Genomic DNA, 21295 nt, shown 5'->3' with positions numbered 1-21295 from the left:
TGCTTCTCACCCTATAGCAGAAATGCTGAGTCGCAGGTAGGCGCAACAAAGAGTCTGTCATAAAACTTTTGGTCAGTAAGGTATTCATCAAAAATAGACTACACACACACACACACACACACACACACACACACACACACTAACAGAGGTTGAGGCTAGGAGGGTTACGGGAACATTCCTGTAACCTTCTTAGCCTCAACCTTCATTAGTCACTGTCCTCACCCATCCATCCCCTTCCCTTTTCCCATTCCAGCATTACACAGCCTTCAGTCCACCATCACACTCAGTCTTTTTACTTTTTTTCTGATAACCGCCTCCACCTCCCAACCTCTCCCTGCCCACAATCTAAACTACAGCTCTTCACTGTCTGCCACTCCTACCCTACTATCCCTCCCCCTCCTCACCCTAGCCTCCTCATTCCCACCCAATCGCCACTCCCATAATGCACTAGTGCTACTGCTACTGCTGCTTGCAGTGCGGCTTCAGCTGCAAGAGACTGCAGTCATGTGTGTGTGTGTGTGTGTGTGTGTGTGTGTGTGTGTGTGTGTGTGTGTGTGTGTGTGTGTGTGTGGTTTATTTTTGATGAAGGCCTTACTGGGTGAAAGCTTTGTGACCGTCTTTTTGTTGTGCCTACCTGTGACTCAGCATCTTCGCTATATGGCGAGTAGTAATTTTCCTTTTCATAATATCGTTACTCTGCATTCTGGATTTTCCATTGTTTGACCTAAAAGGGAAATTTAACACCATTAATATATTAACCTGAAGAGTCCTGCACCAGAGAAACTAATACTCAGGTAGACAAAGAATGGCGATTTTATTATTAATAACAAAAATTCACCCTTCTCCATCTAGGAGCATAAATTCACAAGAACACAAGACTAGTTAATCAGTCAAATTTTATGTCTTATTTTACATTTCTGACAGGCTGAGTCGAAGGTCAACTGTTTGCATAGAATGACTGGGTCACTACTATATCATAGAGCCAATGTCCTAAGTATCACCCAGTGAGATAACTGTCTCTAGACACTGTCACAGAATGGGAGCCAAGATACCAAAGTCTGGGAGGCTGGGGGTGTCATGAGGCCAAATCTTTGTGGAGCAAAGACAAAGACTGCTGGCAGTTTCACATAGCTCCAGAAGGCAGTGAACTAATGTTGGCTGGCTAACTTCAACTACTGGATATGAGCCATGTGATGCGGCTGAAGACAATAGGTCCAATCTATCTGCACCTTAATGCTGTTGCCACTTATTAGTGAGGTAAGCACCCTGAGTCACAGTGATGTCATAAGATAGTTGCATGACTTCTTATTGTTATTATCATTCTAACATGCTTTGTTTTAAGAGCATTGCCATGGTTCCTGTACTTTTATTTGTAGGTAAACCATGTTGCTGTACTTGCATATTGGTGGGCTTTGTGCATAGACATAGTGTGTCGCATCACTTTCAAACTGCATTTCCCCAGAAAACTGTAACCATAAGAGGAAATTCTAGAACAAACAGTCGGATCACATGGGGAAGAGATTACTACATAGAATACATGAAGCACCAAAGAAAATGGTATAGGAATGCATATTCAAGTACAGAGATATGTAAACAGGTGGAATATGACTCTGTGGTCAGCAACACCTATATAAGACAACAAGTATCTAGCACAGTTGATAGATGCTTACTGCTGATAGAATCGCAAGTTACCAAGATTTAAGTGAGTTTCAATGTGGTATTATAGTCATTGCACAAATGATGAGACACAGCATCTCCGAGGTAGTAATGAAGTGGGGAGTTTCCCGTTCAACCGTTTCATAAGTGTACTGTGAATATGAGGAATCTGGTAAAAAACCAAATTTCCAGCATCGTTGCAGCTGGAAAAAGATCCTGCAAGAACAGGACCAATGACAACTGAAAAGAATTGTTCAACATGACAAAAGTGCAACCCTTCCACAAATTGTTGCAGATTTCCATGCCGGGCCATCAACAAGTGTTAGCGTGCAAACCATTCAACGAAATATCATTGATATTGGCTTTTGGAATCAAAGGCTCACTCATGTGCTGTTGATGACTGAACAACACTAAGCTTTATGCCTCACCTGGGCCCATCAACACTGATATTGGACTGTTGATGACTGGAAACATGTTGCCTGCTTGGACGAGCCTCATTTCAAACTGTATTGAGTGGATGAACATATACTGTTGTGGAGACAACCCCATGAGTCCATGGACCCTGCATGTCAGCTGGGGACTGATCAAGCTGGTGGAGGCTCTGTAACGGCATGGGGCATGTGCAGTTGAAGTTATGTGGGACCTCTGCTATGTCTAGAAATTACTCTGACAGGTGACATGTACATAAGCATCCTGTCTGATTGCCTCCATCCATTCATGTCCATTATGTATTCTGATGAATTCCAGGATTACAATGCAACATTCCAAATATCAAGAAATGTTACAGAGTGACTCAAGGAACACCCTTCTGAGTTTAAATACTTCTGATCACCAACAAACTCCCTAGAGATGAACATTATTGAGCATATCTGGGATGCCTTGCAATGTGCTGTTCAGAAGAGATCAGAGCACTTACCCGCGAAAGGCAAAGGTCCCGAGTTCGAGTCTCGGTCGGGCACACAGTTTAAATCTGACAGGAAGTTTCATATCAGCGCACACTCCGCTGCAGAGTGAAAATCTCATTCTGGATCCATGCAAGATGTTCACAAAGACTGTGAACATTATTCACATAGTTTAGTTGCCCATAAGGAAGAATCTGATCAACGCTTTCAAGATCTGACAGCACTAGACAGTGATTTTGATCTGTTCTCCTCTCCATATTCAGCGAATATTGAAGAGATTCATCCTGAGCGGCAACTAGAAATTATTGACCTGCAGTGTGACAGAGAATACAGAGACAAATTTCAGAACAAGAAAGACGTTTTGGAATTCTACAGACACTTTCCTCAGGATAGATTCCCTCGTTTGCACAAACTGGTGGCTACAATAACACCAATGTTTGGTTCCACGTATGTTTGTGAATAACTGCTATGAAATGTAATAAGACGCGCCTGAGAAACGCATTGTCTGATCGAAATTTAAACTGCATGCTGTGCCTACAATGCACAAGAACAATTACTCCGAACATAGACGCAACTGTAAAGGGAAAAAAGTACAAGATAACTGAGAATCCCACACTTCAGTGACACCTTTTATTGTGTAACTGTTCACAAATTAATATGAATGTAGAGGCATACACTAAGCTAATAAAATTATGTGGCACGTGTACATTCTCCTTTATTTGTTTCATTTGTCACAGTAATAATTCGTGAGTGATATCCCTGCAGGTGGCCGCGGATTTACATTGACTGGCGGCAGCTGTTGTGTGCCCCACGTGACTCTCCCCACTCTCCGCTCTGGTCCGGTAGTGGGTGTAGCGTGCTCGCGCTGCTCCGTGCTCGCGCCTTGCTGGTCACAGCTTGCTCAGCGAACACGTATGTTGTGAAGCCCTGGTTTAACCAAATGTTTAATGAGTCGATTATATAGAAAAATAGTGACATTCTTGAAAAAGCCAAAAAGGAAATCCATGCTGCAGTACAATCAGTTGACTGGGGACTTTGAGTGAGAAGATATGAAAAGAGCTCAGTCAAATAAGACAGATATTAACCCATGACTTGCCTGACACAGGTAATATGCAGGCCACTGACCTGAAACAATAACTTGAGATGATAAAGAACTCACCACATGAGATAATGCTGACACTGACACGTGTGAATGAAATCATGGTAATACAAGGCAATTCATTCAGTCTGTTCCACATCAACAAGGGTGTAGTTGCCTGTGTCTGGAATGTTTGTACTATTTGTTAAGGCAGCACCCAAATTAACCATCAAGCTTTCAGAGGAAAATTTTCTCAGGCACCAGCAGTTCCAGCTGTATACACCTGCAGAAAAGGTATCAACATCCTGTCATTTTCACTGATAGTTTTACAGTGAACTTACCTAAAATGTGGAGTGAGAGACAAAAATTACAGCTGCAGAATCATACATGCAAGGAGACTGTGTGCTGTGGACCACAACAACTTCTGGAGCCTCTTCAACTTTCAATCAGTTTGAACAAGCTCGCTTAAGACATGAAGTCTTCAATCCTGAGATGTACAACCTGAAACATGACATCTCAGGAAATATTTTGAGAAATATCTAGGAAAAACATGCTATGAAATAAGCCAGTGGCACACAGAGATGTCATTGGATACTGAAGTGCAAACTGCCAATCAGCATTTGTGAAAAACTGATTAATACAGCAGAAGACCAAGTGGAAAACTTTTTGTCTGTGGTAGATTCACTCAGTCAGATTCAGGAGGACACCAAATATAGTAACTGACTGGTGCTGTAACCCAGCATTCCGTAAACCACAACAATGGCCAGAATCATGTCACTTGCAGCAGTGCCACTCTGCCTCCATCAGGCCCTAGAATTGAAAATGGACAAGATCCAGTGCAAAATGCTTAAGGGTATTTGAGGCAAAATACAAATACTCAATATCAGTTCCATCCTGGATACCAGATGGGTGGGAATATCCCAAATGAATGGTACTGAGCTCCCTCAGACCATGGAAACCAGTGGCAACAGAAGTTTTGCTAACCACCACTTAAGCAGGATTCTAATGGTAATTGCAATAGGGCAATAAATTATTCTGAATCACCTCCTTGTTGGCCACAACAACATTCTGAACCTTTAACAGTGGCTGAGGTCACTGATGAAGGGCCTTCCATGTCTAATCAGTTAACAAACTAGAGGCAACAAACTAGGGCTAAGGCTTATTCTCTCCCAGATATTGACCACAGAATGGTATGGGGATACACGTATAATGCAGTAACACATATGGTACACTATAATGACAGATCGAATATGTGCAATGAGTTATGTGATGGTCCTTTGTCATGTATGGAACAGTTCGATGACAAGTTCAGGCTGCAGTTGAAGCTGTTGTGGGTGGAATAACAACCATTGTACTTATAGACACAGGGGCAAAAATGAATGTCTTGGCAAGCCATTTTTTTTTCAAAAATATCTCAGAGACTGCTAAAATTCCAGTGTTGCTGGTGAAAAATTGTGTTTTGTTGGAATATATTGTCACCTGTAAGCAGAGGGTAGAAAAGTGGGGGCAGGTGGAGCTCAAATTTGAGAACAGAGCTGATGAGTGCATATTTTCCACTGTGAAAGAGTTATTTGTGGCATTCTTACTGGACATGGAATGTCTATGATTGTGGGTGGGTGGGGGGAGGGGGGGGGGGGATCTGGAGTTATACAAGATTTGACCTCTAAAGTGGAACTTGCCTATTGAATACTGCAAAGGGGGGGGGGGGGGAGTATATAGTATTAAATTTAATTTGAACTCATGTGCACCTAGGGAGTTTCTGCCAGAATCTTAAGTTGAAAATATCAACAGATAGTGACCCTGTTGACTACACATGTGACAAACCTGTGTCAACAAATGTAGAAAGTGATTTGCCAATAATACTTACAAGACGGCAAAAGAATCTGCTTGCCTTAGCAACTGTCAAAATGCTGAACTGGCAGAGTTATTTCTGTCATTTGTTCAGAGTTTCTACAGCACATGTGGACTGATAAGAGATCATATACATCACATGTATGTTGCTCCCCATGATATCTTTTCACACCAAACATATTCCATTCCATGGGCAGAAGCAGTGAAGTAAGATATACCTAGGATGACATTTTGCAGGTTTTATTTACAGGGTTGTTTATATATGTATTGTATTGTTCTATGATGTGATGTGTTATTTTTAATTTGTAATTATCTACACAGGGATTCTCCTCAAAATATTTTCTGAGACTGCCATGTTTCAGGCTGTACATCTCAGGATTGAGCACTTCATGTCTTAAGTGAGCATGAACTCCACAGAAATGTAATTTATAGATGACTGTATCACATGAAGTAACTGTAAGATGAAACCATGATTTGTTCTCATGTTTTAAAATACTCTATGGTAACATGAAGGTTTGCTGATTGCTCTGAAAGGTTTAGTGATCATAACTGTGAAAGTAGGGTCCAAACCATGAACGGTCATTTATATGCTGTATAATGTGAACCAAGCATAGCTTGTAGATCATTTAGTGCAGCATTTGTATATTTCTCTTTGACATAAATATCATTTTTTAATTTATATTTATCTTATTACATGACAGAAATAATGTTTGTTTTGCAAAGACCTGAAGAAGGGAAAAAATTTAAAAATCTGTATGCTGTCATGTATCATAATCTATTGATTATACAAAGATATATGCTAAGCACTAGCTAGAATTGAAAATCTTTTGCCAATAGCATGGGATTTTGTGTACACTGAAATGACCGTTCAAAAAATTATGCACACTGACATTTCTTTGTTCAAGTAGCAGACCAAAGGAAATAATTACTTAGATTGTAGACTTTATATTGTGTTTTTAGTAATCCACTTTAGATTTAAATACTTACTTGTCTTCTACTTATAATGTTGTTCCAGTTATTTTCTTCATACTAGAATTGACATGGTGTCAAAGAGCAAAATGGTCAGGTGTTGTTTCTATAAAAGTTTGAGCACATGAAATAATAAGGGAATTGAAATTTTTTTATGCCTTGACCATTTGGGTCTCTTGTGTTGCTTGTGATTTGCTATTCTGCATCTCATTCTGTCTAGAAAACTAGCTGTCCTAACCCTTTCTGTGTGAGTTTTCCATTGTTTTAGAGTATTGGATATAAGTGTCTCACAAGTACATTCCACAATTGTAAACACAGTCAAGCAGTAACAGTATCGAGACTTAAAAATATATGGGGACCCTACCATTACACATAGTTAAAAACTTGTATACTGTAAAAGTACCTTTTATATAGAGTTTATCATGATCCAGTGACTAGAATGAAAGAATTGTTAATTTTTGTGAAGACTATGATGAGTGTGTAAATGCATGAATGCTATACTTCAAGGCAACACTCTTGATGAATGAAAATGGATGTGCTATAATGCTCCATCACACCAGTGTAAAAACAAAGTGCCAGCAAAAAGTAAGAATGTGCACATTGAAGGGGTACTCACCACTGCTCAGCAGTAAGTAGGGTGGAGACGAGGGATGGCTTCGTAGAAATAGAAAATTCCATAAATCTCTAAGACACTAATAATGTAGACACTTTTTAAAAGCACATGCATCGTGGCTCTGTGTAGTATTCCCATGAAGAGCTGGTCATGGAAAATGGCAGCTGACAATACTGGGCTGTGGTTTGGACTTAATTGTTCCCACATTGTGTTGAGTGTGCGAACAAGTTTAAACTGCTGTTTGTGCATGGGTTATACCCTTCTGACATGAAAGGACACTATTGTAGTGCATGTGGGAATCTATTTAGAATAAATAAAGGACCAGTAAACCATGGAATCCAGTAGGAGCAAAATAAATCAGTTTACTTTTTGTATAAGTAATTTACAAAGCCAGCAAATATAAATGCTAGTGCCAAAATAAAATCAGCGTATAACACAACTCTCTATAGTTGCATAGTGGCCACATTAAGTAATTCGAAGTTTTGTTTAAGACAATAGGCAATTTCCTCAAGGATCAGAACAATGGAAGCTTTGTGCTTTCCAGCCCCTGTCATGCACGAATACTGGCTTCTCACCTTGTTTCATAACAACAGTTGCATGTTGATGAGGACGTTATTAGCACCGTACCAGTCTGGCTGGCTGTACTTGATTGCCAGCTGTCTATGGAGGCTGCTGCAGCTGGATTGACCTTGTGCTGGGGGCTACTTGAAGTCAACACCTGAGGGAGCAGACCCCAGCCTCCTTTCCCATACTGATCCCAATGCTACTGAACACAAGGAGACAAGTCTACTTTGTTTTCATTCAATAAAAATTTTCTCAATTTATCTAATGCCATCTGTCCATCTGAAGTCAGTAAATCTACTTTGCTTTGTATTCAGTAAAAAATTTTCAAATTCACCTACATTGTGTGGATATCAGAAGACATCGTGTCTATTTTGTATTATAGTCAATAAGATATTTGTCAATTCAGCTGCCATTTGCTCTTTTAAAGTTGTCAAGAATGCTTAGTATCACATAAAATGAAGATTTAATTTTGTCATTTCTCAAAAGTGCCTAATAGTAATACAAGGAACAGTAACATAAATTACTGACCTTATACTAGGAAAAATCACAAATGCTAGTGAAAAATATTTTACCATTGACAATTATTTACTTTACAGTGCAACATGATTCAATAACTATCTGTTTTAAGGATATGTATGGACAATCAAACAAGAAAGAAGCCTCCATAACTGCAGCCATCGCTTGCTGCAGTTTCACTATTTGACATTGCTTAAAGAAAGAGATACATGATGCTTTAGTTAATTATGTGTAGTCCTGTGAATATACCACATCTTTTTTCTACCTGTACTTGCTTCACTGTTAAAAGGAAAACAACTGTGTCCTTGTATAATGAGCATAACTTTTGAAATTTCTACTGAGATTTATATTCATTGAACTGCCTTCTAATAGAATTCAAATTGATGAAGTTCCTTTTCTTCTTCTTCTTCTATTTCTACTTCTTTTTTTTCTTGAAGCCCTGTTCATCTAATAGCACAGCTTCAAGCCTTTTGAGCGGCAATAAAGTGTTACTTAATTATTGGAGGAACCATACATTTTCGTTAATGTTTGTAAGGAGTAAGTCTCATTTACATAGTTTTTTTCTGTAATAGTCTCTGTGTACAGCAATAATTGTATTCTGTGACACCAGAGGAGAGATTTATCACTGATACTGAAATGGCCTGTTACTGAAACAGACTAGAGTTGGGATAAATGTTCTTTTGTTTTTTGTTTAAGAGTGCAAGATCACTCCTTCTTACTTTGTCTGTCTCTTGTACATACATGCTGTGCAATTTGTGTTGAAACCTTTCCTGTTTATTGGTTTTACAGTATGTGATATCTATCAACATTTTTTTGCAATTATTTTAAAATTGCCTCCTCCCAATTGGATACTTTATGTGACTGTTTGTCATAGGATTCAGTGGACTCAGCAGATTGTTGTGAAGAGACACAAAGACTGAACATGTATCATGTTTAATCATTAATTTGTACTTGCTCCTAGCAATCAGTGGCTCTGAGATTGGAGGCCATTCATTTTAATGTACCCTGCAACCACTCCAGTAAGGAGATGTTACAAATGATTCAGTCATTCATCTACTAAAAGCTGAGGAGTGATGGTAACAGAGCTGATAAGAAGTGTTGGGTGTGTGTATGGAGCAGGTCTTGCACCTGGGTTCTCCACCGGGATATAATCTCTGTGCTCTTGGCATTGAGAATCACATAGTGATGGAATATAATGTTGTAGAGGTTGGGTGGGTGGTGAAATGATATTTCAGGAGGGGATAGTAAGAATCTTGGGTAGGATGTCCCATCTTTCTATTGTTCATTTCTGCAATTCAATGTGTCATCTTTATGATGGGTTTTTGACTTTTCATGAACTTCCTAATTTGCTAACCTACAACATTTTCATAAACCAAATTACTGTTAATACTTATCGAACTTTTAGAGTAGCAATATATAAGCTAGCCATCTTTCAAATCATCATGTAGGTTTTGAAATCATTTTATGTCCTTACACTAGTCTTTATAAGACCAACTCCCACCCCACAACAGTCTCTTCACATTCAGAAAGCTCACAAGGAACTTCTATGATCAAGTCCCACTTGAGCTAGCACACACATAACACCCACTTATTGAAGTTGTGAGTATCATGTTATCTTGATGCTGTATCTTTGTGAAACTCCTTGTTCTTCAGTTTGTGGCTGAGCACCAATCATATAATACTTTAATGAGTGCCATTTGTTTATATTGTGTTAATGGTTTAGCAAGAACTGTACGCATTTATGTGCATTATTTTCAATCATGGAACAACTTATTGTACCCAATAACTATGTAATTTGAAGGCAATGTTGATCTTCACCTGTGATTCTTAGTATGATAAAGTAAACTGTATTTGTCACTGTGATACTGTGTCATAGGAGTGTGTGCATATCTACCTGTAAGCAACTGCTTAATCTGAAGTTAGATCTAGTCATCATAATGTTTATTGTGATAATAAATGTAGAGAAACACCACATTACTTGAAAATTTGTTTAGTGTATGTCATTAGCACAGTCCCTGGAAATCAATTTACAGCTGCTCTGCAAGTATCCGAGGGCTTAATCAACAATGCATCTAGGGACCACCACAACTTGATAAGTTTCAAAATCATATTAATATGCTATTAACTTCCCTGTAGTTCTATCATCTTTGTTAACATTGCTTAGTGTGTAGTTGGTTCGAGCTGTCTGGCTAGGTGCTTTATAAATTCAAACACAGATTTTGACTCAGGTGGAAAAATGAAGAACAGTAAGTAATAGTTTTTTATGTATAAGTTATGACATATACATTTTCTTACATGCAGGTATCACATATAAAAACAAAACTTTATTAGTCCAGATTAAATCCACTGAATATACCTTAATGTATGAGGCAAAAACATGTCTGAAACATAAATAAATACAGGCTGTACCAAGAAAAAGGCAATTTGAATTTATGAAACAAATATTTATTCATTTATTAGTCACCTTTAAGCATTTGCAAGCAATATATGTTGTCATGAGTAATGTACAAGAGCTTTTATAAGTATGATTGGCACATTAAGAAATGTAGCTATGGTATCATACATAACTAAAGTACACATTGTTCAAGAAGATACATAATAAAATAATACAGTTGATACATAAAGATTTCTCCATATGGTTAACAGTTAAATAGGGAACCAAAGATTGTTAAGTTACTTACTAAGTTTCATATAATAGAAAGAAGAGGGCATACACAAAAACATTCTCAATGTGGTTCACAGTAAAATGTGATCTGAAGATTATTTAATATTTGTATATTCATTATAAAATTAGAACAAGATTCAAGAAGAGAAAAAACCATAGGAAGTGATACAAACAAACAGTTTTATGAGCTGTTTAGTAAATCAGGTCTACTTTTGAAGATTTTTCAAATTCTTTAAGAGTGTAAAAAGCTTTGTCTTTTAGCCATTTTGAGTCTTACTATTAAAGGTGTTAAGTGAGAGATTATGTGCCTGCACAGGCAATAGGTTGAAAAGCCTTATTCTAATGTATTCATAACTACCTTGTGTTTTTCTTAAGTCAAGTTGTAGATATGTCTACCATTAATGTTTGACGAGTGCTGTGATTATGAACAGACTGCCTGATGTTGTAACTTTTAAAAGCTGTCTTTTACATATAAAAGGCTGCTATATGTAAAAAGAGATGGGACTTTCATTATCTGTAATATATAAATAACTGTGAGTTGTAATGTTGGTTGAGTCCCATAGTGCTCAGAGCCATTTGAACCATTTTTTTGTAATGTTGGTAGTAGCATGACAGCTGCTTCAAGAATACTTTTAACAAGAAAATCCCTACATCAAGCACAGTATACCCTTAACCCAAGGTTATCTCTTATATATGTTGAGGAACCCCCATAACCTTCATTGGGTCTTCTGTAACTTGTAATTAACTTAAAGCATGGTGATATATATAGTTTTATTTCTTCTTTTCTTAACCATTGCTCATTATTCTTTTGTTGCCATTCAGTATATCACCAAGTTCATCAGCTTTATATATCAGAGAACTAATATTTATGTGTACAAATAACATTGATTTTTCACTGCAAGAGGAAGGAGATGCATGGTGTCCTGGGCTGAACTGGATGCACATTCAGTGGTTTGCCTTTTGCTGGTCCTCATGTTTGGTGTGGTGATGGTGTTATGTTTCAGTAGCAGCTGGACTTTCTTGAGGCAGGGCATAAAAAGTATCATCATTTCTCTGTTGTATTTTTTTGGTCCTATTTGAGGCTCAGATGACAGACGTTTGTATTATGATTTTTGCTTATCAAATAAAACATCCTTGATAATTTCTCACATTGGTGCTCCTGATTTCACATGACAGTATTCTCTCAGATCGTAATAGTATCAGTATACTTCTGCAATTCCACTTCCATGGCTATCTGAGTAAATATTTAGCTCACTGAAATTTCCCAAAGATTTCCTATTTACTCCTGGAGACAAATATTTCACTTTGGTGCGGATTCTCATTTTGTTGGATTCACTTTCTGTTGAAACTCAGCAATCTCAATGTTTTCTCTATGTGTGTCCTGTCTTTGTAGTTCATTAGTTAACATACTTATTATTGTTTTTGTATCCTACAGTTCATTTTTATATCTTAAGACACAAGGTTGTAGGTTTTGTAGTGTTAAGGCATCATATTTATGTTTTAGAATACTCGTCTCATTTAGCAATGTTGCTATCATTTTGCTTTCACATTCTCCACTGGTCAGCTTTTTGTCAATGTCATCTTTGAAACATTTCCAACAAATCCAAAATTTTTATTTCAGATTAGCACTTGTTGGTAATGGTGCAAAGTTTTGCGTTTAACACACACAATACCTTTTGCTGCTGACTTGCTGCAGTAGCACTTGTCTAAGTACATATGATAATGTTCACCATGAGGTCGATCAGAAGAGGATGTGGATTCTATACTCGTGATCATGTTAACAAAAATTCTCAATTTTCCGAGTCTTTCTTCTGATATTTTTATGATCATATGACATGCAATGCATTTTCCCTCCTGATTCAGAACTGCATTCAAAATGCTATAAAGTTACTGCACTTTCTGTTAACAGTGTTACACTGTGTTGACTGTTTCATCATGTCATGGTGCCTCCATAAGAAACAATGGTGTCCTGACCACTCTGTGTAGACTTTGAAAGCTTTAATGTGTCATCTTGTCTACTTTTGTTATTGAAAAGAATTGCATGAGCAATGAAGTGGCACAAAGACTATGAGATGTTGCTGATAGATTAATATAAATATGCTTCTGGGATCCAAAAGATCCACAGCACAAATGCTGAAAGAAAAGAAATTAGAGCTGCTCAAAGGTCCTACTGGGAGGTATCAGAAAGATGATAAATTCATTAGAGCCCTGTGCCAGGCAGATACAAAATGAATAAGCACAAATGTTGACATTCAGTTTTTTAGAATGGAATAGAATTATAAATTTCCTTGAAAGTAAACAAATGTGAATATGTATCCATTATGCTGATTAAAATTAAAAATATAAACATCTACTTCTATATCCTGCAAACCACTGTGAAATTCATAGGAAAGGGTACTCCTATTACACCAGTTATTTGAACTTTCTCCTGCTCCATTTGTGTTTGGCATGTGGGAAGAATGCTTGCATAAAAATCTCTGTGCACATCGTAATTAATCTGATCTTATCTTTGCAGTCCTCATGAGAGTGATATGTAGGGAGTTGTAGAATATTCCTATATTCATCATATAAGCTTTGTTCTAGAAACTTTCTAAGTAGGTTTTCACAGGCAGGTTAGCATCTGTCTTCAAGCATCTGTCTGTTCATTTCTTTTCCTAACTCTATCCTATGAGCTGAACAAACCTGTGACCATCTGTGCTGCCCTTCTTTGTATCCATAAAAGACCATCTTTTAGTTCTGCTTGGTACAAGTCTTAAACATGTAAGCAATATTCTGAAATTGGTTGCACAAGTCATTTGCAGACTAAATTTGCCCAGTAGTCTACCAGTAAATTGAAGTCTACTACCTGCTTTACCTAAAATTGAGCCTATGTGATCTTTGCCTTTCATCTCTGAGAGGTATTTGTATAAGTTGACCAATTCTAACTGTGATTTATTGATATTGTAGTTATAGGATAGCATGTTTTTTTTTTCTTTTAAAGTAAGTTACCAATCTTTGCAACACTTTGAAATCTTAGCAAAGTTTGACTGACAGACAGTATTTCATTATGGATAACTGCATCATCTACAAAGAGTGTGAAGTTACTATTTATATTGTCTGCACATTCATTAATATTCAACATGAACAGCAATGATCACAATACACTTCCACTAGGCATGCCTGAAATAATTTCTATATCAGTCAATGCCTTTCCAAGATAACATGCTGTGTCCTCCATATCAAAATAATCTTGAATCTAGTCACAAATTTCAGTTCCTACAATATTTGACAAGAACTTTAATAATAACTGTGGATGTGGTAATGTGTCAAATGCCTTTGGAAACTGAGAAATACACCATCTGCCTGACTGTCTTGATCCATGGCTTTCAGTATGGTATCTGAGCAAAGTGCAAATTGGGTTTCACATGGTCTATGTTTTCAGAATCCATGCTGGTTGGCATGGAAGAGGTCACTCTGTTTGAGACAACTCATTATGTTTGATCTCAGAATATGTTCTAAGATTCTGCAACAAATGGGTGTCAAGATATTGGACAGTAGTTTCACAGATCATTTCTGCTACCATTTTTGTATCTGGCTGTGACCTATGCTTTCTTCTAACTGCTGGGCATGGTAGTGGATAAGGGGAGAAGTTGGTGTTCATGACTGCACTGGAGTAAGTGGTGGTGAGAGGATGTATGGGATAGGTCTTGTATCTAGTTCTGTCACAGGGATATGACCCACGAGATATGGGGTTGGGAGGAGGCATTTGGTACTGAGTTACAAGAGGTATGCTCCTCTGTGGCCAGATGGTGAGACTTTTGGAGTCGGTGGGAGACTGAAAAGATAAGGCATGGGAGATTTGTTTTTGTACAAGGTTGGCGCCGCTCATACCTCACCTGTCTTTCAACAACTTCTTTGCCTCTGTACTTCCGCCTCGACTGACATCTCTGCCCTTACTCTTTGCCTAAATATGTCTGCTTGTGTCTGTGTATGTGCGGATGGTGTAACATTACAGGACATATTGGGACATATTGAAGTATTCGATACTGTTGACTTTTAGGGGATGTCGATACAGATATGCAAAATGTAAAGGGAAACTTTGGTGATGTTTAAATATTGTACTGTGCCAATATTAGGACATTTTGCACAGAAAGAACAAAAATAGAATTAATGAAAATATATATTAGTGTTAGTAAACTATTTTCATTCAATTTTGTAATTATATTTCATTTTGTAAAAGAAAGACTCACGGTTTGCTGTAGCTCTGATTAATTGTATAAATTATCAGTTTTGAGCTAAATTATTTCGTATAATATGGACAAGATACTTTTAAAAACTCACCAGCTAAAGAGAAAGTCTGTCAATGAACGTTTAATGCACACTTCTGGAACTTTCTTGGAGAAATTCTATATTATGATCGCAAAAATACGAAAACTTGTGAAAACTGTTTCATAACCTAATTTCGTAAGACGATTTGTATCAAGAAATATTGCTAAAAAGATTTATTTACGTTTTGAAACATGATTTAAATCATTTTGCATATAAATAGTTGTTCTAAATTACTCAAGAAATATCCAGAATCAAATGTCAAGATATTTCTGGAAACTTCGGTACAAATCTGGTGAAGGTTATCCAGAAGCTGGTAGAAAAATATTATAAAATCTATTTGGAAATTATGCTTGTAAGAATTTATATGTACTGATCCTTTTACTTACTTTAATCTGTACTAAAATTCTGTAATGTCTAATTTAGTTTTAAGTCGTGAATTGCTATCGTATTGTAAACAAAACATTGTCAAAGACTCTCATTGTTTGGAAAGATATTAATACACCTAGGAGTTGTCAGTTGCCGGTTCGGATGTGCAGTGCGGTTGGCTCGGAGAGTCGGTTGTTGAGTCTGTGAAGTCTGTCAGTTCTGTTTGTAAATAAATGTCTGTAATGAAGAATTACTTGTTGTTGTCAATATGAACTCAAGACCTTTTGCACGAAGCAGACACCTCCTAATGCAACGTTTTAATTTGGTGTTGAGGAGCTGAAATGTTATAATTTGGTGGATGAGCTGGGATGTTATAATGGATATATCTGTGTGTGTGTGTGTGTGTGTGTGTGTGTGTGTGTGTGTGTGTGTGTGTGTGTGTGTGTGCGAATGTACACCTGTCTTTCCGCTCCCGGGATTGGAATGACTCCTTACCCTCTCCCTTAAAACCCACATCCTTTCGTCTTTTCCTCTCCTTCCTGAAGAAGCAACCATCGGTTGCGAGAGCTAGTAATTCTGTTTGTGTGTTTTGTTCATTGTGCCTGTCTGCCTGCGCTTTCCCGCTTGGTAAGTCTTGGAATCTTTGTTTTTAAGATTCCAAGACTTACCAAGCGGGAAAGCGCCGGCAGACAGGCACAATGAACAAAACACACAAACACACACACAGAAGTACTAGCTTTTGCAACCGATGGTTGCTTCTTCAGGAAAGAGGGAAGGAGAGGGAAAGACGAAAGGATATATATATATATATATATATATATATATATATATATATATATATCTTCGTCAGGAAAGAGGGAAGGATAGGGAAAGATGAAAGGATGAGGGTTTTAAGGGAGAGTGTAAGGAGCCATTCCAATCCCGGCAGCGGAAAGACTTACCTTAGGGGGAAAAAAGGATAGGTATACACTCGCACACGCACACGCACACATATCCATCCGCACATACACAGACACAAGTAGACATCTGTAAAGGCAAAGAGTTTGGGCAGAGATATATATTCTTTGATCTCATTATGACTTCATACCAATTTTATTGAATTTTTGCTATTCACTGTCATTAACTCCCTCAGATTTCATCTGGTTTTTCCCTTTTTCTCGTTTGTTTCATCCTTCTCATGATTTCCCCATGTATTTGGATGTATTTTTCGAATTGTTTTTACATAATTCTATGTTATTTACATAATTGTTTCCACCACCATGGATCCTTACTCCTTCCATCAGGATCAATACAGAAAAGTTTTCTTATCCGTAGCCAGATCTCAGTCCCACGTACTGTTCCTGCTCATGGAATCCCCCCAAATGACCTTACCATCAAATTACCCATCTCCAGCTGCCATCCCTCCTTTCACAATGATCTACAACTGTTCAGATTCTACCAATCCTTAGCCTCATCAACATAGTCCTGCAAAATCATATCAATGAGGTCCTAACCTCCTTGCAGTACCTTCTCTCCATCCACAAAATTCTCTTGCTATGCAATCCCAAATTCCTGGAACCCATAACACACATTGAAACTCTTGCTCTCCAGGAACTGGAGCACCATGCATAATGCCACCTCAAAAAACTCTCCACCCCGCTTACTTACTACTTCTGCGTTGGTGTACCACTGCCCACAATCCCTAGGATAACCTCCAAATGTTTCCCACGTCCCCTCATGGCTGAAAAATCATGTCTTCCAGACCTACAACATTTACTCCACACTTAAAAACTCACTCCCACCACCACAAAGAATCCATAACCTAAACAGACCCAAAACCCAATCATGAACCTTTCCTCCAGAAGCCTTAGCCCTACAGAAATATCAGTCCTTTACAAAGGCCTCGCCTTTTTCCCCACTCCCAAATTCAATCATGCTGGATCTTTTAAAAACCTTCTCTCCTTCTCCCGGTTCCTACAGTTGAAACACATTTTTGCCACCAACCTTACCAGTGCCTGATGCAGTTCACTCCTCCATCCAACCATGATCCACCCCCACTGCTCCCAGATCATCCCCTGTTAACTGTCCAGAATTACTTAACCTCAAAACTTGTCTCGCCATCATTCCCCAAATCCCTCAATTTGCAAACTAACCTTACATCTGCAGAAATAACTGTAATCCACCACCTAAAAACTGATGCACACCTTATATCCCTACAAGCTGACAAGTGCTCCACCACTGTTATTTTCAACTGCAGGGATTACCTGGCCAAAGGACTCCGCCAGCTGTCAGATACATCCACCTACAAACATTACCATAGTGACTCCATTACAGAAATCCAGCAGTATCTTCAGTCACTCCTCAAATTCTTAGGTCCATCCCAGAACCTCTACCTGGAGTCCACACATCTGCTCATACCTACCACTCTTCACACTCCTACCCTCTACATGATTCCTAAAGTCTAGAAGCCCACCAGCCCAGGAAGCCACATTGTGGCTGGTTATTGTGCCCCCACTGAGAGAATCTCTGCTGTCATAGACCAACACCTTCAACCTATAGTTTGGAAGCTACCCTCTAATATAAAAGATACCAACCATTTCTTCCACCAGCTCTCCACAGTTACTATCCCTTTACCATCTGGTGCTCTGCTTCTCACTATTGATGCCACCTCCTTTACACTTACATCCCTAATGCCCATGGTCTTACCACTATTGAACACTACCTTTCCCAATGCCTCACAGATTCCAAACTAACAACCTCCTTTCTAATTGCCATGCCCAAGTATATTCTCACCCACAGTTACTTCTCCTTTGAGACATTACCGAGAAATAAATCTGAGGTATGGCTATGGGCACCTGCATGGAACCATCATATGCCCACCTATTCATGAGCCATCTAGAGGAATCCTTCCTACATACCCAGAATCCTAAACCCCTCACCTGATTCAAATTCATTGAGAACTTCTTTATGATCTGGATCAAGGGTGAGGACACCTTATTTAAATTCCTCCAGAACCTCAACAGCTTCTCCCCAGTTTGCCTTACCTTGTCCTACTCAACCCAACAAGCCACTTTCATAGATGTTAACCTCCACCTCAAGGATGGCTACATTACTACCTCTGTTCATGTCAAACCTACTAACCACCGGCAATATCTCCACTTTGACAGCAGCCACCCAAACCATACCAAAACATCTCTTCCATACAGCCTAACAACAAGTTGTCATCGATATGTGCAGCGACAAGTGGTCCCTCTTGAAATATAGTGATGATCTCACTGAAGCCTTCACAGATCATAATTATCCTCCCAACCTTGTCCAAAAACAAATCTTGTGTGCCACATCTTTCCAGTCTCCCACCAACTCCAAAAGCCTCACCATCTGGCCACAGAGGAACAGACTGCTCGTAACTCAGTACCACACGGACTAGAGCAACTGAATTACATTCTCCACCAGGGTATCAACTATCTCTCGTTATACCCTGAAATGAGAAATGTCCTGACAACTATCCTTTCCACCCACCACAGTGATATTTTGCCATCCACTGAACCTACACAATATACTCCTCCATCCCTACACAACTCCTGCTCCCAACCCCTTATCTCGTGGCTCATATCCCTGTGACAGACCTAGATGCAAGACCTGTTCCATACATCCTCCCGCCACCACCTACTCCAGTTCGGTCATCAACATCACTTATCCCATCAAAGGCAGTCATGTAATCTACAAGCTAAGCTGCAACCACTGTGCTGCATTCTATGTGAGCATAACAATTGACAAGTTGTCTGTCCACATAAATCGCCACTGACAAACTGCTGTCAAGAAACAAGTTGAACACCCTGTCGCTGAGCATGCTGCCCAATATGACATCCTTCATTTCGATGACTGCTTGACAACCTATACCACATGGATCCTTCCCACCAACACCAGCTTTTCTGAATTGCACAGGTGGGAACTCTGCATGTAATATATCCTATGTTCCTGTAACCCGCCTGACCTCAACTTTTGTTAGTCATTGTCCTCACCCATCCAGCCCCTTCCCTGTTCCCTTTCCAGCACTACACAGGCCTCATTCCACCAATGCATCCAGTCTTACTTCTCTCCTTGTCCACTACCACCCCCCCCTCCCCCCCCCCCCCCCCCCCAAAGCTGTCCTATCCTCTTTCCACCTCGTCCCTGTCCTCCCCAGTAGCACTTTACCGTCCGTCACCCCTACCCTACTATACCACCCCATCCATGCAGCCTCCTCCCTACTCCCATCCAGCTGCCACTCCCATCATGTACTGCTGCTGCTGCTTGCAGTGTGGCTTCAGCTGCCAGAGACTGCAATCATGTGTGTGTGTGTGTTTTGTTTGCGTGAGTGTTTGTGTGTGTGTGTGTGTGTGTGTGTGTGTGTGTGTGTGTGTGTGTGTGTTGTGTGTCATCTTTTTTCGACAAAGGCTTTGTTGGCCCAAAGCTTATTTGTGACAGTCTTTTTGTTGTTCCTGTATGCGACTCAGCATCTCTACTATATGGTGAGTGGCAACTTTCTTATCAGATTATTGTTCTAGGTAGTTTTTAGAGAAGGCTTTTATGATGCCTCACTGGTTGTCTTTTCACACCCACTATTAACACAACAGTAGTTATCTCAATTGATTATAGTGTCCTCTGATGATTACAGTTTGATTGGGGAACTTATGTACTAGCAAACAGAGTTTTTCTCTAAATGTTTTGGTTACACCAAGATGTGAGTCTGGTTGTCAATGGAAGGAGCCATTCATAATGTTATGCCCGTCTATCTACTGTGACAAATACGTCACATCCATTTCCCATTAGCCTATCCTTTTTATATACACTTAAATTTCCCTTAGAATATCACTAGTGCTAACATTGGGTTTTTGCCATTTTTCTGAATCTAGTATTTTCTAAGCTCCACTGGTCTTAGCAGTGTTTCAAATTCTGCAACTTTGTTGTGAATGTTTGGGTAGTCAACCATCAAACCAATAGGATCACTACGAAAGACCTGATGATACCTGTTACTTATGCTCATGGTATCTTTAATTACATGGCTGATATATTACTGTTATGTTCGAGATTTTTGGTGATTAATTAATTAATTAATATTAATTAATATTGCATATCCTGGGTCATGCTATCTGCTCTCTAGCAACCTATATAGTAGATTTTTTCAGTATCCTGTGCCGGGAAATTCTACGCCCATGTATAAAACCATAACCATTCAAAGGATTGATAAGTTATACAGTTCTGAGAGAAAATACACTGTCAATTAACAGGGAAAAACTGTTTCCACCTGGGAGAAAGTGTATTTTTAACTGGGAAATCCGGGAGAAATCTGGGATTTTTTTTCCTTGTCCATGTATACACCCTGTCTAAGATTTTTTGGGAAAAGTCAGTCACTGTTCAAAGTTTATCCTCAATGCACCAGATTCCATTCATCCCTTAAGCAATCTGCAGAAAGAACATGTCCCTTTCATTTGGTCTGTGGACTGCAACAAGGTGTTCACCAACATCAAGTTGTTGCTAATGTCTTCCCCATATCATGATACCTTTACACCACATAAAATGCTGCTTCTTGCTACAGATGCATCCCAGTTTGGATTGGACTTGTGGCAGTTTTGTCTCACAGGGAAGCTAGTGGATCTGAACAACCTCTAGCATATCCCTCAAAGACATTGACAATAGCTCAATACAATTATTCACAAATATAAAGGAAGCATTGGTGGTCCTCTAAAAGGTCCACAGGTTCCACGTTTTCCTTTATGGAAACCTACATCCGATCACCAGCCATAAACTGCTTGTTGTGATTTTTTGTCCCTATTCTCAGCTTCTTG

This window comes from Schistocerca gregaria, chromosome 4 (genome assembly GCF_023897955.1).
Source record: "Schistocerca gregaria isolate iqSchGreg1 chromosome 4, iqSchGreg1.2, whole genome shotgun sequence".
NCBI lineage: Eukaryota > Metazoa > Arthropoda > Insecta > Orthoptera > Acrididae > Schistocerca > Schistocerca gregaria.
This window is presented reverse-complemented; position numbering follows the sequence as displayed.